Source organism: Atractosteus spatula (assembly GCF_055471065.1).
Source record: "Atractosteus spatula isolate fAtrSpa1 chromosome 10 unlocalized genomic scaffold, fAtrSpa1.hap1 SUPER_10_unloc_8, whole genome shotgun sequence".
Taxonomy (NCBI): domain Eukaryota; kingdom Metazoa; phylum Chordata; class Actinopteri; order Semionotiformes; family Lepisosteidae; genus Atractosteus; species Atractosteus spatula.
In genome coordinates, this window is record NW_028296628.1 from 1,180 (window position 1) to 10,505 (window position 9,326).

General features: G+C 38.4%; 1 non-coding gene across 1 annotated transcript; it reads right to left on the reverse strand.

Moving 5' to 3' along the window:
• Positions 1 to 218: 218 nt before the first annotated feature.
• trnaa-ugc (transfer RNA alanine (anticodon UGC)) lies at positions 219 to 290 on the reverse strand. The gene has a single exon. It is a non-coding gene; the product is annotated as a tRNA-Ala (tRNA).
• Positions 291 to 9,326: the final 9,036 nt, after the last annotated feature.

Consider the following 9,326-nt stretch of genomic DNA (forward strand, 5'->3'; position numbering starts at 1 on the left):
CTTCTCTGGATTTTCTGAATATGACGTTAAATTAGTTCAAATCATTTGGTAGTTAACAGAACGAAATGCTTTGGAGGTACATTTAAAACAGCAGAGCAACACTGTAGCACTTCGTGTGTGACTGAAATTAATTGTGTAAACCTGGCTCTCTATGAACACGAGCAAAGAGTTCTCACTCACCAGAAGATTGCGATGTGAGCACAGTAATATAAGACACCTGGAAATGCCGGGGATTGAACCCGGGACCTCATACATGCAAAGCATGCGCTCTACCACTGAGCCACATCCCCTAGGCTACCGATGGTGGAACTGACGTAAAGATGTTCATATGTTTACTGAACACAATCCACCCTTCACGAAGAATGCCTGCAGTTTCCCACTTTCGCGTTTCTTCTACTACAAAGTAAATTAATGGGAATGAAGAAATAAGGAAGGGAAAATAATCGCATCGAAGCTTCCAGAGACTGGGCAAAATGAATAATTTATTTTTATATCCAGTCACATGGGCGACGGTGGTTGATTCTTCAACGGGGGGGGGGGGGGTGCGTTTTTCTACCTCCTTACTCGATTGTCTTTCAATTATGTTTTCCTTGAAACCTTTTTGCATCTTTTAAGTGCTTGCGATTAAATTACGCATAGAAAAACAGCAGTACAATTGATGTTCATGGACCGATGCACACAACTCCAGTGATAAAGCCCTGTCTGTAAATATTGTAGAAGAACGTTAAAGGGCGAAACAACGCTCCAACCACGTGAATGGTAACAAGAAGGATCGTGTTCTTATTTAATATGTGCTTTTGAATTGCCTTGTCAATACACGCAGGCTTTAGAGATGGACAAATAATTTACAGTGGTGTTTGTAAACAAAGATGGAACATGTTATTTCTATACCAGGAAGAAAGGAGCAGACTCTTAAACTTTAAGAGGCAGAAACAACACCTCATCACAGCTAACACTAATTAAAACGACATCACAACAGAAGAGTGAAGCCTTGAGTGAATCAAATCAGTTTTTGTTGGTCGTCTGTGTCTTCATAACTTTGTAGGTGAGAGAGAGGATTGCGAAAATGTGCAGGTGCTTCTCAGAAGTGCGTTGGTGGTATAGGTTCCTTCAAATAACTGAGCCAGTGCATCCCCCATTCTTTTTAAGATGATCTGTGATCCGGTAACACATCTCCTGAAACTAACATTCGAGGTAGGAAGCATGCTCTTAAACACCAAAACACTCAAAAAGGAAGAAGCAGGTCTCTGTACACAAGACGGTAGTGCGATATTAGAATTTCTGAGTTCTTGATGGATTCAGGCTCCTTCTCAGAGGTCCTTGCTCGCCAAATAACTTTGCATCTGAGGAAGAGCACCACGGAAAAAACCCAACTCAACAAGCGAGCGCGTTGGTTGCTCTTGCTCTTAATGCAAGGAGCTGTTTTTTTTTTCCTCGCAATAATCATTATTAACCAGAAACAGGTAGCAGCACAGGTAGGTTGCATTTGTGATTATGTCACTTCTCTCTGCTTCAGCAAGGTCAATAAAAGACTCTGAAAGTAGTAAAGCAAAACTGAACTCAAAATCATATTAGGAATTCTGAGCGATATCTCCATACAGGTAATCCAATAAGAACGTTGAAATATTTGAATATCATCTCTTTGTATATTGCGCTGCTTTTTACCCAGAGTAAAACTATTGGATTGAAGGAATGCTAAGCGCTGGGTTAAAATGTATAGTTGTTATTTGGAGAAATCTGTAAACTCGTGATCTTATATGTTTTAAAAGACAGCACAGGAAAAAACGACAGTGCTGATTATTTTCCAGAGACGGAGCACTGATGACCTATCCGAGCTGATTGATAAAGCCCACCCAGTGGATACTCTAGCAGAACGTCAAAGAACATTCACCTTTGTATCCAAAGAAACCACAGGAACAACATCAGGAAGCACAATCAATTCCCCTTTTAAATCTTTCCTGTAAGTTATGCTATGTGAATTCATGAAGTTAATCCTCTGAAATCTTTTGACCATGAACAAAGTATTTCCGATGGAGCGCTATGTTCAAAGATTTAATAAGCTTTACCCCTGCCAATGATTTGGCGTGAAGAATTAAAAGTTTCACAGACAAAAGCAGCTCACCACCACAGCCAATATTAAATGTACTTGCCGGTACACTATCATGTGCACTGCCTCAAAAGTGATCTCGGCAGATGTTGTTCCCTACATAAAGCTGAACATGCCAAAGAGAATTTATGTTAAGAAAACAAAATATTTTTTCTGCCTTGATGTTAAGCCTGTATTTTAGAAAGTCTATCTCTAAACACCTCCCGCAGCCTAACAAAAGGTGCTTTTACTGATCGTATTGCAGGTCTTAAAACATTAACATTTTGCAGCCGTGGGATTCAAACCCACACCCCCAGAGAAACTGAAGCCTAAAATCCAGCAACTTAGACTGCTCGGCCACACTACCTTCCTCCACACCCATCTTCCTCACATTGCTGGCTTGGAAAATGCCGGGGGCTTCAGCTCTTGTCGTCGGATCTAATGATATCATGATATATGGAAGTGACTGCACCTTCATCTTCCGAGATACTTTCAATAGCACAAACGCTACTTTCACCGGCACAAACAGCAATAACGAAGGAGGTGGGATTCATCCTTTGTGCTGTTTGTAGGGGCGCAACTCTATGGTGATCTACTGACTTGAAAAGCAAAATTCAAAATCCTCTGCTACTACTATTGCTTTTTTCATAGTTTCTTCAAATCCTTCATTTGAACGTAGATTTTGAAGGATATTGATGATAATACCACATAAATTGTGGTTTTCTTGTGATCGCCAATTTTATTCAAATACCAGCCATTTTTACAGTTCCTTGAATGTTTCACAAGGTATAATACCCCCCCTCGCATCCTCAGCTAACATATTTTAAAATGACAATAGATTATACAGCATGTATGTTAACATTTATATTAAAATATATAAATAAAATAAAGTAAAGACACCAAATAACATACAGTGCTAACCCAATAATTCTTGTCAGGTTCTCCAACAAATCTGCATTGTTATTTTAACATGTTTCAGCTGAGGGTGCAACAGGAGTATAAATGAATTTTCTCGCCAGCCATTCAAAGACCAAATTCCATGAGTGAATATTATTTTCTCAGACGTTGCCGGCATTGGACTTTGCCGGTGGTATTGAATTATGTCCACAACTATTGTAGTAGTTCCTTCTTGAAGTTCGACACGTGCAAAGCACTCGTAATATCATAGGCGTTAAAGTTCGCTGAGTCTATTCGAGTCATGGTGTGTATCCCTGCCTATCATTGGGAGACGGGTAGCTTTTTTACACTCAGATTCCAATCTTCAATGCTTTGTGTGAGAGCTTACATAACTTTCATTTTCTCACATTTTCTGACGACTGTTCCAAAGGGGCACCCTGACAATTCTGAATACTTTTCAAAAATCTGCCTGCATATTTGATTATTGTCACTTCATTTAAAAAAAGTTCAATATTGATCATAACTAAAGAAAATAATGATCACGAACAAAAAAGGGATAAAGATGCGAGTCAATCTTGAATCTTAGCTCGGTGACACGGGCTTTTGTTCTGATATGGTTGTACAAGAAACAGGAGGAATCGCCAGTCTCCTATAGAACGTGAGATGAATCAGGAGTGAGCCATTTCGTATACTCGTGCATATGTCAACGCCTGAACTACATCGTAAAACTAACATTAAGTTGTCAGAGACATTCATTTATATACAAACAAGAGACAGACCAAGTAATAATTCTACATTAGTTCAGGTGGGTACACCTGAACTAACTAACAAACCTATTAATAATTCTACATTAACGTGTCCTACACTGATCAGACTAATTGACATGGTCTGATTCAGAGCCTGTGCAGTTCGTGCTAATTACAACAACGACAGTTCTTAACCCTCATCACCGAACTGAGCACAAGTTCAGCTGTTCTCCAGTTTTGTTACACATGGTTTTTCATTGCAAATGAGTTCAGAGCTGGAGCTGATCTCCAGACAATACAGTGTTTTGGGTAATTTGTCGAAATTCGCATGAGGCTGCAGACAACTTACCCAAGGTGTTTTCTATAGCTTTCAGGTGCAGTTCATTTATATTAAAGAATGTAAGTGGTATAAACGCAAGGAGTCAGACGGCAGTCGAACCTATAATTTTCTGATGCGAGGCCTGAAGCGTTATTCATTACGCCGCTGACCCTGCTATTGTAGTGCTAAAAAAACACGTTTTCTACATTTATGTCTGTTTAAAAATCACTCTCTAAAAAAGACAAAGGGTTTGTGTGTCGCGCTAAAATTCCGCTTCATTTTGAATGCAAATAAAAACCGTTTTATTCCAAGAAATCATAAATTTGTCACATCCTACATACTATACTTTTTAGAGTCCAGACTGCAAACCAACAGCTGACACTGGTCTTTTACAGAACCGTTTTGAATTCCTCTACTTTGTCCCCGTGACGTCATTGTCCTGCTCGCAGCCGAGCCCAACACACGTCTGGTTCCTGTCGCTGGGGGTACACCCTGTGGTCCATGCGGGTCCTAATACCCCAGTACAAGAACGGGGACACTAAACTGTAAACAGGTGCCGTCCTTCGGCTGAGACGTAAAACCGAGGTCTTGACTCTCTGTGATCATTCAAGAGAATGGTGGTGGTGGAGGGGAGTCCCCATTACCTGTAAAGCGCATTGAGTGGAGTATCCAGAACAGCGCTATATAAGTGTTGATGATGATGATTAATATTATTATTATGATGTAAAATGCAATAAAAAATGAAAAAAAATATCAAACTTTGATTCAAAATAGATTAATGTAAAAACTGATAAAGCTTATGTTTTTTTCAGGGCTATATCTACTTTTTTTTTTAAAAAAGCGAAGTCTGTCGCGATTGTGAAAGTTAGAGAAGGTGTACCAGCGGGTGCCTTTATATCGCGAGCGTCAGTCTCGCCCGTAGCTGCGAGAAGGTTAAAAGTGCACAATTGAGCTGTCTTTCGTCAAAGTAATTGCCGGAGCAGTAAGACGCAAAGCACCATCCAGCAGCTGTAGACGATGTTCGGGGAAGAGCTAATTCTGTTTTTAGCACAGGGAGTGAGAATGAGCTCAGTCCGGCTCCCAGCACAATCCATCCTGGTTTGGTTACAGTGCGTCTGAGGCTCTTTGGATCGTAACGTAAAAAAAAAACAATTGCTCACATCATGTGACTTCCACGAAAGGAAGGAAAAATATCACTCAAAAAAATCAGAACTGAAGATTTGGATCCTGGGCCTCAATTTGATCAAATTATTAAAATAATAATTATCAAAATATCAGACTGTGTTTCTGCAACATTTCGTGCACAGTACGCCATTTTAATCTAAAACAGTCACAACAAGGGCTTTACACGCAGTGTGGGGTATTTTCCCCTTTTATATTTTTGCCACTTTATATCGAACCTGTTATACTCCCAGAAGGGCACAGTAGCTTGTACTTAATAAAAATGTACAATTCACCACTGGTATAAACAGATGTGTGCCGTGTTTGCCTTTGTTAGCATTTGTTTAAAAAATAAGTTCACAATACGATAAAAACACAGAAAGCACAAACTTTATAATACAACGATACAAAATCAATACCAAATCATTATGCCAATTAAGTACCTATCCTTTGAAAACAGAGAACACCTTTATATCTACAAAAAAACTTGACATTGGTATGTATTTTTGGATTACAAAGCAGACAGTGTAGTCCCTTAATTCAAAGATCAGATCTTGGCCAAAACAAGACAATAAGACGTGGGCTGAATTCGGAACAGGAACCTCTACTTCGTCGTTTATTGAGCTATTGATCAATGTCTGATTGAAACAGATTCGCTTTTTTAACTCTTTGATTAAAGTACACAAAAAGCACCTTCCTTCGAGCCCGAATCGAACCAGCGACCTAAGGATACCCCGCTGATTTTTCTACAGTCCCTCGCGCTACCAACTGAGCTATCGAAGGAATGTCATCTACTACTTTCTGGCACATACTGCCCAATGTAGTGAAATGTTCCGGGTGATTTAAATCCCACTTCAACATCAAGTTTCCAACTCGTTTCCTTAGTCTTGTTTACCTTGAATTTAAGCCACGAACCAGGATTCTACTGTATAAACTTCCAGGGATATTACAAAATGTTTGATGGGGCATCAATCATTCCAGTCGGAAATTGACTCCTTTTTTATTCTCGAGGGATCATATTAAACATTTCATTAGTATCGAGAGGAGGATCACCATGAGACACAAAACAAACAGTTTCTTTCTGTCTTTATTATAAAGTAGCGTTTGTGCTACATTAATAATATTTTCGTGGAAATAAAGAAGTTGTAAATTTTAAAATTTATATTTGAATCGAAATGTGGTTTTGAGTTAAATATTAGCGCGTTCATGTAATTAGTTTGTGTTTGTCATTACTATATATATATTGCCATGTTACTAGAATTTGTAACTGAAGTTTACTAGTTGTGTTTTTTATGATGATTAGACATTTGTTGATTACAATATTGTATATAATCTATAATTTGAACTACATATTTTTCATGTGTGAATATTTGTATATTTTAAGAATACATATCTAAAATAAATCATTGGCTTTATTTACTAGTTTCTACACCTATAAAAATCTTTCTTTGATGTATAATAGACCTTTAACTATATATGTATTATAATCTTCTAAATTTATCCGTATAATAGAACTCCAACCATTTATGTATAATAAACATATAATCATAGATGTCTAATTGATGTATAACGATATACGTATATTAGAATTTCATTCAAGACCAGTTACGGAGCACATTTACACGTCTAAGGTATGCGTTTAATAGTCGTATATTCTACATCTTTTGCTCACTGGGATGTGCCGATTTTAACTTAGCAAACCAAGATACACATTTTCTAATGAAGCCTTAATTAAAAGACAGTTTGTTTCTCGAAAGCGTGTTATGTAAAAAAAAGAGAAAAACGAAAATATATGGATGACAATCTTTCAAAGCTGAAGATTTTACTTTTGAAAAATTGACATTTTATGTATGCAGATGCATTCGCTGGTTTTAGTACTTTGCTGTACTTCCTGAATCATTTTCAGTATTAAAAAGTGGGTGTAGATTTTTCTTTCAGGTTAGGACGCGAGTGTGTACATGTGTTTGATTTTCGTTTCACTGATTCTCATTGAAGATTTGGGAATTGACGAAAGAATCAGTTGCCTCGGAAAGCAGAAGGTTTGGTTCTCAACGATATTGAAGACACGCCCATGTAGAGCAGCGGGTGATGTTTTCTACTATAAAAGACCAAGTGCTCAAAATGACGTCTGAGTTTACCGTTTAGACTTTTCATCTCGGGCGCACTTTTAGAAAGCAAAGATAGAGCAGTTGTGTTGAATCGCCCCATGACAGCTGTCAGCAGAGTGGCGCAGCGGAAGCGTGCTGGGCCCATAACCCAGAGGTCGATGGATCGAAACCATCCTCTGCTATGTACACTTTATGCACGATTGATAAGCACACCATCAATTTAATGAAGTGCATTAAAACTGTTTTTTTTCTCTCGTGTGTATGCAAGCTTTACACTTAAGGTACTCTTTCATCTTTACCAATAGCAGATGCCCAAGTGTATCTTTGGTTGTTCTGCGATCCTTCATAGTTTCCTCAATTCCTTCAAATGAACATCCATATCAAAGCAATTATGTATATATATTACAATTAAGGTACATATTAAAAATATCAACGCACATTTGTATAATGCTCATTTAATAATGATTGTCAAGGATTGTCAAGTTCTCCAACAAATCTGTGTACTAATTTTAAAATATTTTTGCTAAGGATACAACGGGTGTATAGATGAATTCTCCCAACAGCCAGTTAAAGAAAAATTCCACACGTGAAGATGGTTTTCTTGGACATTGACTTAGGTACTTAATTGTTTACTTGTTGTAGTTGCACACGAGTAAAACACGAATATTTCCTGCAACATTCAAGAGGGTTTGCGAAGAAATCCCTTCAATTTTAAGCGGAGATTATGTTTACATCATCACAATCTGAAGCGCATCCCTGAGTGCGTTTGACCCACCAGCCCTTTGTTTAACAGCTGCACAAGGACACATTCCCGTTGCTTTTTACAAATCACTCGCATTTTTTTGCAGCATTTCTTCTGTCCTGAGGAGCAAGATTTGTATTTTATCTTTCAGAAGTTGTATGAATTTCTTGAAGTTCAGAAACAGCTTGTTCCAGAAAAGAAATGAACACTTGCTTCAAAGTAAATCAAGACGTATGTGTCTCTTGCTGTGTGTGCTCTTATCTGTCCATCTCTCTCTCCTCTTCTCTCTGGCAGTCTGTGCAGAGTATCTGAAGAGGATGTAACACCACTTGGAAAAGAAGAAAAATTCTCAGGAAAAATTCTCAGGCAGAATAAAAAATCATTATTCTCTTCTCAGTCAGATTCACAGCTCAGACTCACACTCAGACAGGATCTCAACTCCGTACTGCTCTCTATCCTCACAATCCAGAACCAGAAGATATTCAGACAATCAGTGCTGCTACATGAACAATATCAGACAGAACAGCCTGGACTCATGTCACATTTCCCCCTTTTATCCTTCCTCCCAGCCCTCTTAGAGACATAAAAGAGCTCCTGGTTCTCCTCTCTGTGAACTGGGCTCAGGGGTCACTGATCTGGCAGTTGTGGGCTCTGATCCAGGTCGAAAGCAAGAAGGTTCTATTAACGCTTTCCAGGACTTCCAGCCCTTCAGTATTACTTTCTTTACTGTATGTCAGCCTCCCAAAATGTTTATAAATGTTTTATAACACATATGACTGTGGAATTATCTTATTATTTATATATAGTATTTATGTAATAAACACCAATAGTGACTCTATGATCAGTATATTGATTATTTGTAGCCGATGGTCCGATGGTCGTGTCTACAATAGTGACCATTTGACCAGTCTGTAGCTCTGAGCAGTGGGACTCAGATCACACAGAAGACCTGTCTGTGTGTGATTCCATACCAGCCCTGGGATTCAGCTACTCTCACAAATGTCTCATAGACCGTCTTATACATTTACAATTAGATGAAGTCATGTAACAGTTTTACAGATAATTTAAATAATCAGACAGCAGTTTTGGCAGTGGATACATCTCCACATGGGGGAAAGAAACTGAAATATATGTGCTCACTGTAAAGTAGGAAGAGGTGGTCAGACAAGCAAAACAACTTTGCAGATAATGTGAAGTGACATTGTTTTGTGTCAATCAGCTCACAGATTTCACTTCATGTGCCTTAAGCTGTGCAATTTGTATGGTT